Source organism: Coenobita brevimanus, chromosome 22, assembly GCF_032717465.1.
Source record: "Coenobita brevimanus isolate Jiangsu-jjx chromosome 22, ASM3271746v2, whole genome shotgun sequence".
Taxonomy (NCBI): domain Eukaryota; kingdom Metazoa; phylum Arthropoda; class Malacostraca; order Decapoda; family Coenobitidae; genus Coenobita; species Coenobita brevimanus.
The window spans coordinates 18,813,074-18,823,600 of NC_136975.1; the positions used below are offsets into that span (position 1 = coordinate 18,813,074).

The 10,527-nt window shown below is 41.8% G+C and overlaps 1 pseudogene; it reads left to right on the forward strand.

The window, feature by feature from the left end:
* Positions 1-8,245: 8,245 nt before the first annotated feature.
* LOC145392440 (uncharacterized) lies at positions 8,246-9,937 on the forward strand (annotated as a pseudogene).
* The last annotated feature ends 590 nt before the right edge of the window (positions 9,938-10,527 follow it).

The following is a 10,527-nucleotide window of genomic DNA, read 5'->3' on the forward strand; positions in this document are numbered from 1 at the left end:
CACTCAACGTGATCCAGTGTAACAAAGAAAATATTGAAAATGCAAAGAGAGAGAGAGAGAGAGAGAGAGGTGGGCACATCCTTCCTTACTAAATCAATTAACACTGTCGCTACAGTGTTAAAAAATCTTACCTGACACGCAAAGTGGCGAAAAAATTGGCATTAATTATAAATTGGCACACCATGTTCAAAAGGTTGCCGACCCCTAGCTAGTGAGTCTGTAGCTAACCTAATCGTTGCTTGAATTTATGGACCATAATTTGCCAGTCCAGATTTTTGGCTTCTTTTGTCAGGTGCACCAAAGAGCAATGATTTACCAATAAAATCCATGGGTTCACTAATGATCTACATAGATCCTATTGCCCATCTCCATTTCTATCTGTGCCATGTATTTATTATATCTTTTCTTGAATGTATTTATAAAAGGGGCACTCACAACATTTTCAGGTAGGCTGTTCCATTGGTTTATAAATATGTGCAAATGTGTTTCCTGTTTGTCGTTTGCTGAATCTTTTCTTAAAAAGTACCGTAGTTGGGTCGTGATTCCTATGCTTCCGTCCCCACTGGCACTGGTTGTTTTGCCTGTGGAGACTTGTGTACAATTTTCCCGTTTTTTTATCACCCAGTCTTCGCTTCCTGTGCCCTCCTTTATTTTCTTTAGTTCCTCACAGAGCGTGTGATTTGCCTGTCTTTGCTTGGGGGTAAGATCTGGGATGATTATACAGTACTCGATCTGCTAAAGCAAACGTGTCTCCTACAGTGGCAAAATAATTGTAAAGGTGCACCAGTTGATAAATTTTACTTTTTGAGGCCATACTCAGTATATATAGGTACAAAACTGGTTTTTGTAAGTTTTGTTGTGATGTAATTTGGGCCATGATATGTTGGAAATGAAATGGGTTCAGAAAAATCTTTCCTAACCCAAACTAACAGGTTAACCTAACCTGACCTAACCCCTAGCCTAATCTGACCACCTCAGCAATCCTATTGTAACCTACCCCCCCCAAAAAAAAAAAAAAACTATCCAGTGCATTAATTGGAAGAATTACACAGCTTTCAGTTTAGAAGTGAGAACGAGAGAATGGAATTGTAAATTTGGCTGCATAAATTTTTTAAAATGAAAACAGGTGAGACTGACGAGGAGAGTGTATGTGAGGTGGAGGGGGGGAGAAAGAGGGGGAGGCTGAGGATGAGATGGAAGGATGGAGTGGAGGAGTATATGAGAGAGGGGGGTGTGAGTTGGGAGTAGGGCAGTGAAATGGCGGGGGACAGGGCGACGTAGAGGCAAATTGTTTGTGGCCACCCCATAGAGGATTAACCCGCCCCGTCCCGTCGACGTATGGGTATGTTGCAACGATTTGCATTTGCCAGTCCCGGCGACGTATCGGTACGTCGTGCAATTGCAAAGTGCATAATTTCGACAATTTTCAAATTTTGCGCTTGATTTGTGGTACATATCCTCGCATGACCTTTCCCTACCTGCCATCAGGTGGGGACACTCGGCGACCCCATGCGACCCTCGCTAACCTGCCACTCGTCCACTCACCTGGTAGCAACGGTCCTGCTCAGACATGGCTAAGAGAGGTCTCTCAGAGGGCGAAATTCAAGCCGCCCTGGACGCCTTTACAGGCGACAGTGATTCCTCACTGGACGACGAGGTTGTGGATAAAGATTATGTGCAGCCAGAGGAGGAAGAAACCACCAGCAGTGATGAAGAAGTCCCGTCTCCCAGGAAGCGGCAGTACATGACTTACCGTGCTGCTAGAGAGGGGCAGCCGGCCAAGAAACCATGTGGAACATCCTATGCCTATCCCCAACGTGATTTGGAACCAGATTTCGAGGACGAGGACGGAGTCGTGGGACGTGCTGCCACGTGGTATGGACGTGAGGTAATCACTCATCGTGGCCCAGAGCGCACACCACGTCGGACGAGCAGGTATGGGCATAGTATTTTGTTTGGGGAGTTAGGAAGTGCCGTGGAGGGAGTGGGGAGTGAAAGGGAAAGTACAGGGAGGATTAGGGAAAGAGAGAGTGACGTGAGTGAGTCATTGCTCTCCCTAGGTAGTGTGAGGCGGCATAGTGTATCACGTGGGCGAGTGCAGGTGCGTTCAGTATCACATGGGGTTGTGATGGAGGGGAAAGGTGGGGAGGAACCACTCGCAAGCACGTCTTATGCTCCCCAATATCCCCTAACACGTGGTCGAGCTCGGGTGTGTGAGAAAGCACGTGGTGTTGTCATGGAGGGGGAAGGTGGGGAGGAACCACTTCCCAGCACATCTTCTGCTCCCCAATATTCCACTACTTCATCCCCACAGCCCCCTAATGTTCCTCAAGGCCGTAAGGGTAAGGGAAAGGGAAAGGGTAAAGGCAGAGGGAAGAGGAGTGACAGTAGGGAAGCCCTCCGCACTCCTTCTCCCCCACCTCCCCCACCAGAATCTCCTCCCCACCCAGACGAAGGCGGTGATGGGGACGAGGGATATGTGGGATGGAATTGGGAGGATGGGAGTGATTTTTCTCCCCTCATTCACCGCTTCACTGAGCAGGGGTGCTCTGGCTGCATTGCTCCCGAAATTCACCGTAATTCCACCAGGTTGGATTTTTTCCACCTGTTTTTTAGTGAGGCATTTGTGGAGCAGATTGTATACCAAACCAACCTTTTTGCAAGCACCCAGCGCCTTGAGAGTGAAAGATTGGGAAGAAGGAGTAGGCATTCTATCATATACGATTACCCTGTCTCCCTTTCAGAAATGTTCCTATTTTTTGCCCTAGTCCTTTTGATGGGTATTATACGAAAGAACAGTTTTCCTGCTTACTGGACAAGGGACCCTGTTATGTTTACCCCAATATTTGGGCAAGTGATGAGCCGTAATCGGTTTCAACTAATTCTAAGTCGCCTCCATTTCTATGATGCTCATGATCCTGCAAATGCGAACGACACTGATAAAATGAGGCGAATTAGGTTGGTCTTTGATCACCTGAGGCAAACCTTTCGTTCGTCATTCTATCCCTTTAGAGACCTCGTCATAGACGAGAGTCTCATGTTTTGGAGAGGCAATATTTCATTTAGGCAGTATATACCCAGCAAAGGCACCGTTTTGGGTTCAAGATCTTTGTTATGTGCGACTGTAGGACTGGATACGTGCAAGACATAGGCTTGTACACTGGTGCACAGACAGACATAATAATAAATCGAAGTATTGGACTGTCGGGAGCAGTGGTAAAGACGATGATAGAAGACTACTTTCATCGTGGTCACACCCTCTACCTGGACAACTGGTACACTAGCCCTCTTCTCGCTCGTTATCTTCACACACATGAAACAGGAGTCCGTGGAACCGTGAAGGTGAACCGGCGTCATATGGCCAAGGTAGGGTGGAAACTTGCAAGGAATGAGGTTGTCTTCTTCAAAGCCAACAACATCCTTGCAACTGTGTGGAACCACAATAGAGAAGTAAGCCTCTTGTCAACGGTTCATCGCCCTTTGGTGCACCGTACTGATTCCGTAGATTACCGTAGCGAGAACAGGCGTCACATTTGGAAACCTGAGTGTGTCATGGACTATAACATAAACATGCGCCTCGTGGACCAGTCAGACTCCATGATATCTACGGTAGAGTGTGCTAGGACCACGATGAAGTGGTATAAGAAACTGTTCTTTCACTTGCTAGATATCACTGCTCTGAATTGCCACCACTTTCACGCCATGACAACAGGAGTTCAGGAAACCTTTGAAGGGTTTGTGAGGGAGCTCACAAGAGAGATATTTGCACGTTATGCTGTAGAAAGGACCCAACATCGCACCCGCACTGCCCCTATTGCCCAAACTCCCCTGAGAATATCTGGCCGCCATTTCCCCACTCCTATCCCTCCCCAGCCAAACAAACCAAGGCCCCAACGCAGGTGTCACGTGTGTAGCAATTCCCGGGTGAGACTCACGACACAGAGGAAGGACACCCGCTATGAGTGCATTGAGTGTGATGTGGGTCTCTGTATTCACCCATGTTTCAGCCAATATCATACGTTGATGCAATTCTGATATGGTGTGAATGCGACAGGACGCTGAAACTATGAAGTAAATGCGACAAACAGACGCTCAGTGAAATTATCAGTCATGGTGATCTCCAAATATTAGTATAAAGAGCATACGGGTATAATATAAGTGCAAAAATTGTATGTAAGTGTATAAATTTGCTGTAAGTGGAAACATACATAGCGAGGATTTTATGATGCGATATTCTGTCGCTCAGTGCAATAAATACAGCCCGTAATTATGTAATTATTATTATTGGAAATGCTTACGGGTATAAGTTCAAATTATTGTAAGTGCTCAAATATATTCTAAGTCAAATATTCATAGCATGTGTATAGAGATGCGATATCCTGACGCTCAGTGGAATGAATAAGGCCCGTAATAATGAAAATAGAAGTCAACAAGTGGGAAAGTGTGTAATATATGTGAAGAATTAGTATATAAGTGTTTGAGTATTATGTTGGTCGAAACATTCATTGCAAGGGTATTTTCATGCGATATTCTCACGCTCACTTGAATAAATAATGCCAGTAAATATGTACAGTGCAGTATAGGGGTGTAAACGTGTGTAATGTAAGTGGGAAAGTATAATTGGAGTGAATAAATAAAGTAGAAAATGAAACATGAGTGTTTGAGATTGTGGTTGCTACGTGAATATGCGCTAGCATATCGCTAAATGCCCTCGTAATGAATGTAAATAATTGAAAACATTTACAGTGGTGAAGGAAAGGTTCTATGTAAAGGAAAAAATAATAGGAAAGTGATAAAACAATTGGGTATGTTGAAATACGAGTCATAGCGAGTGCGCTTACTAAGCTGATGTGCGCTAAACTTATGCTGCATGTCATCATAATGAATGACAACATCTGAAAACACTTACAAACAGTAGAAATTGGTAAAATGTTATTGAAACAGAAGTATACAAGTAGAAAAAATGATATGTTGACTGACACAAGAAACTTAGCATATAGCATGTTACGACTCGGACCTAACTCGCTATGCTCGCGCAATGGTACAATGCTTATTTTTCATATATATGTGTCTGAAATCCATTATATTGTTACTGTTATTGTTTATTAGTTCAAATTCAATAAATATAGAGGTGTTGTGTGTTGTTTCTCCCAGTATTCCTTACCATAGAAAACGTGAGCGCCTGACACGTCAATAAAAGAATACGATACCTGACGCGGGGGACCTCACCTGTTCTGACAACTTATAGACCACGGTAAGCCCTTTCTTGGTGATTTTCCTTCGTTTCTCAACCTAAGCGGAAGTTTGAGCCAAAAAACATTTTTTCCATAAAGGCTCGGAACTGGGGGATGTCGGAGGTGCGGAAAACCACGGGACGTGACGGGTTAAGGCGTCTGGCAATAGACAGATAGATTATTATCATCATCATTTATAGTGTATTATTATTATTTTTTTTATTATTATCATCATCATCATAATCATCACCACCACCATTGCTATAATATTATTTTTATTACTGTTATACTCTAGGTGTAGTGAAGAGTAAAGTTAAAAAAAGGGGGTAACTGGAGTGCAGGTGAAGCTTTTATACCATCAATTTCTATTACAGTACAGTACTGTGTTGCCCATGACTGTTAATTGCAATTATTACTTATGTATTGATGCATTGGAACTGTGTAATACATAAATCTTGTTTTCAAGATGTGGAAACGAGCAGTATGGTTAGAGGGCAAGAAGGAGGAGGAGGGAGTGGTGCCATGCACCTGGGTCGTTGAAGAGAAGAAAACTGTATTCTGGCCACAGAAAGTTAATGCACAAAATGAATCAAATAATCGAGATGACCCAGAGCCTAAATTGTGGAGGAAGTTCCCATTAGTAAAAGTGAAACTAGTTTCTGGTAGGCTACTGACCACATTGGTGAAGCAATGAGACTCAGTTTAGTTAGTGACATACTAAATATTAATGTCATATTTATTGTAGCCAATACCATAAGAAAAATAAACTTGAAGAGGGGAAAGTACGGTGGTAGTGTATACTGTAATGATTATGCAGGCAGTCAACCAGGATAATGCCATGGAATCTTTTTTCATTATTAATCTTTGAGAAAATGGGCAAATAGTTTCCGTGAATTCCCCATTCCCAAAGGCCCTTTGGATATAGGGATGTAGTCTAGAAATATATATATTTTTTCCACATTCAGATTTTGCATAATGTGTTTCTTGTGGCCTATACTGTTTCACCTTCATTACTTTGGATTATGAATTTTGTGCCATAATCAGATACCAGTTACTGTACCATTAGTTCACTTTTCATTGTATTTTAGACAGTTATGAATAATGTGATAACTACCAACTCACATCAGCAGTAGAGAGTTCAAGGGAGCAGCAGTGGCCGTGATGATGATGATGATGGTGGTGGTTCAGTTTTGCGAGGGAGGAGGAAACGTGTCAGGAAGAACCTGCCAGAGGACTTTATCAGCAGTCAAGACTTGCTTGGTAGGCCCAAATTTGATTTTCCAGCGTAAAGGTAGCATGATAAAGAATGAAAATACACTTTAGAGTTACAACACAATGAGAGAGGTTGTCAGGATATGAATTAGTCTCAGTAAGTATTAAAATGTAATAAGGATTGAAATTAGGGCAAAAATATAGAAAAAAGAAGGTTTGAGCTTTTTCAAAGTACAGACTTTGCAGTAGCCTTCATCCAAACTTTTATGTAAAGCATTTATCAGTTTCCTTTGAATTTTATCAGTTACTGATCCCCTTGTGGTAGCTACTGGTGACTGGGTAAACTTTGTTGTATTTAGGACCATAGTGATAAATGCCAAAACTGTCTGTCTATTTCCTTTCTGAAAGGTTTCATGTATAAAACATTCTTTTGCATAATAGCCAAGGTTTTGTTGTTAACAAGTATACATTTGTCACAGGCCCTGTCAAGACACCAGTATCATCACAACAGAGGATGGCTTCAAATCCCCCCACAAATGGTTACTCCAACTCCACCACAAAAGGTGGTTCCACACTCACAGCTAAACAGAAGCTTCGGGATGGTAGAGAAGGATGCAGCCAGGGGTAGGTCATCCACCAAGAGATCAAGATCATATGAATATGATGGGTAGGGGTCCTTGTATTCCTTGTATTTTGCAAACTAATTTTTAATGGAAAATAGATAATTAATACTGTATACTCTCTCTCTCTCTCTCTCTAGTATCTGAACTTCTGAAGTATCTCTTTGCTAACTTCAGTAGTACTACTAGCTGTACAGCCTTAAAATTTTATGCAACTGCAGTAAGGTTAATAGATCCATGCTATTTATTTTACTGATATGGGATCAGGTCCTGTGAGGTAATCTCATTGCAAAAGGACTGAAAGGCATGATGCACAGGATTATGCATATTGGAGTGCTGTCACAAGGTGAAACAATTATGACATAAAAAACAGACTGTCAGTAATCATCCATCCATCATCCAGTCCTACATTGCCATAGTGAATGGTTTCCTAGTGTACAGGAAACCATTTGGCTTGTCACTCAGTGTAGAGTCACCCATAGGCAAAAGGAAGACTAATAGTTATTTTTTTGCACAGGGATGGAGATGAACACGACAGCCGTGGATGTAAAGATGTCTGTGAGCGTGGGAAACGAAGCGACAGTCATGACCAATGTGACCGATACGATCGACGTGATAGCCCCGACCAAACTGATACGCAACAACGTGACAGACATGATCAACATGACAGTTGTGACAGTCGCGACCGATGCGGTCTTGACCGACATTGACAGTCTTGACCGATACAGCAGATGTGACAGTCAGGATCGATACAACAGACGTGATAGACAGGACCGATACAACAGACATGACAGATGTGATAGACAGGACCGATACAACAGACGTGACAGTCAGGGCTGATATGACAGATATGACAGTCAGGACCGATACGACAGACGTGACAGTCAGGACCGATGCAGCAGACATGACAGTCAGGACCAGTACATCAGATATGATACTCAGGACCGATACAGCAGACGTGACAGTCAGGACTGATACAGCAGACGTGACAGTCAGGACCGATGCAACAGACATAACAGTTACGACCGACGTGAGAGATGTGACAGTCAGAACCAACTAAATAGCAGAGCCATACCTGACAGCTGCAACCAACATGCTAGCCGCAACCAAGATGACCTAAGTCAAGATCAGCCTGATGAAGACCTTGACCATGTGAATCTTCAAGACCTTCAAGGAGCCATGGGAGAAAAACAGCCAAGCTTTTTCTCTAAGGAACAAGCTAGTAAGTTATCATTTGTTTTAACCCGCCCCGTTCCGACCACTTTTTGACCACTGGTACCCCCCAATCCCGACCATTTTTCGACCATTTTTTTTTTTGCTAAAACTTTCGCTTTTGGTGAGAAACATCGAAAATTCATAGAGAAATCGCTCACCTGAGGTTTAAAATACTCACTACAGGTAGGAGAGCCTCTTTACCTTACTGGGTTTTCTATCAGGCTGGCACCAAAGAAAACGAGTTCTATGGGAGGATAACTATTTCACACCACTCATAAACGGTATTTATTTATTTACTGTTACGAATTTATATGTAGTACAAGAGTATATTGGTTTTCAAGCAGTAATATAGGCATTATAAGCATTGTTTCACTCACTAATACCTGACCTTTTTTTGCCACATTACCTGATCATCATTTCTAACTGTTTCTTCCTCTAATGCTATGTAAAGTTTGTCCTCCACATTGTCATTGATTGGGGAATCACTCTGGCCCTGAATTTCGTACCGTGGCATGACATGGCTATACTGGCCAGGTCACTGATAACAGGTGAATTGCTGAGAAAAGGGCATGCAGGGGGGGGAGGAGGTCATGCTGGGTAAGGCATTGTCTCTGCCTGGCATCTTGTTGAGGAAGGTGTCCCGTGTATACGTATCAAAAATGACTCGCGAAAATTGAAAATTGTGGAAATTATGAACCTTGCAATTGCAGGACTTTGAAGTACGTCCTCGGGATTAGCTGTGACAAAACGTGAGGACGTGGAAGTACGTCCTCGGGACGGCGCGGGTTAAACTGAGCAGTACTTAACACATGCTGAAAGGTTAACATATCACTTAGACACAAATGCGTTCTTAAGTATTGTCGTTCCTAAGATGTGAGTCCTAACTATGGTATATGCTTACATAGCCTCATTATAATGAGAGACCTTATACTATGGTGATAATGTATTTTTTTTTTTTTTTTTTTTTTTTTTTTTACTGTGTGGCAGCACTACAGGATGGACAGTCCTCTGCATTGCCTTGGTAATTCTTTAGCACTGACATCAGCTTGCAAGGCCTAATGATATATCTTTCTTAGTCAGAAATACAAAGTGTATGTACTGTACAGTATATTTATCTTGTACAACTTCCTTTCTTCTACAGAATTCCAGAGGCGAGTTATGCACCTTTTACTGGATATTAGACTCAAGTTATCTGATGTGTGTACCAGTAAGTCTCCTAGTGACTTTAACATAATAGTTAAGCGAAATAACTGTTTAGAACTACAAGCCTTGGAGGATGAACTAGCAACACTCAGGGTTTCCAAAGAAAGGGATTTAATCCCCGAGCTAGGCAACTACGGCCATATAGCCCTGCTTGGTTACAGGAGCGCGCTACCACTCCCGGCACGGAAATGACTGAAAGATGTGTCCGCATAGGTGGCATTAATAAGAGGGATATGGTTTCCAATATGATGTGCAGCTTTATGACTAAAAATATAATGTGCAAGTACAACGTGTGGTCAGAGGGACAAGCTATCTTTTAAAAAGACAAGATTGTGCAATGTAATCCTAGATAATGTGCTTATAAAATTCGCAGACTCCAGTGTGACAGGAATACAAATGCTGTTTGCAACAAAACTGCGAAATGCCCAGAAAATTAAAGAAATTCAAAACTAAATCCTGTATGTTGCAATTACTGTACACTTTGTAAAACTATTCAAAAATTTAATATCAACCACTTATTTTGGACTATTACAGAATGAATAATTGGATTTAGCAATAATAACAAAGTGAGAGTTAGGTTGGACTTTATTTATGACTCCAGCTAAACAGATATTCCTGAATTTTAACATCCCTTATTTTATAGGGTGTACTGTGTAGCTGCCAGTGCAGTATACAGTATTTACTTGAGATTATTGGTTATATATGGCTGTGGTTCAGATTTTGTGCTTGCCTAGCCATAGTGCTGATTCTGGAAATGTGTTTTTTAGCAGCTGATTCTTAAATGAAAATTATTTTTCTTTGGACTGGGAGTGCTTGCATTATTTCTGTTTTGTTAGTACTCTTTTTATTTACTCTTATACACAGAGTATGAAATTCTATGAGTAGATACTAGAAATACGTTTGTATTTTATATGCACAATGCACATTATTTGATACTAGAAATTTGTTTTTTACCTTTATATGCAGGATGTAGTACTGGTATATATTATTAGATACTACAAATTTGTTTTTTTTACATTGATATGCTAAATGTAGTATATATT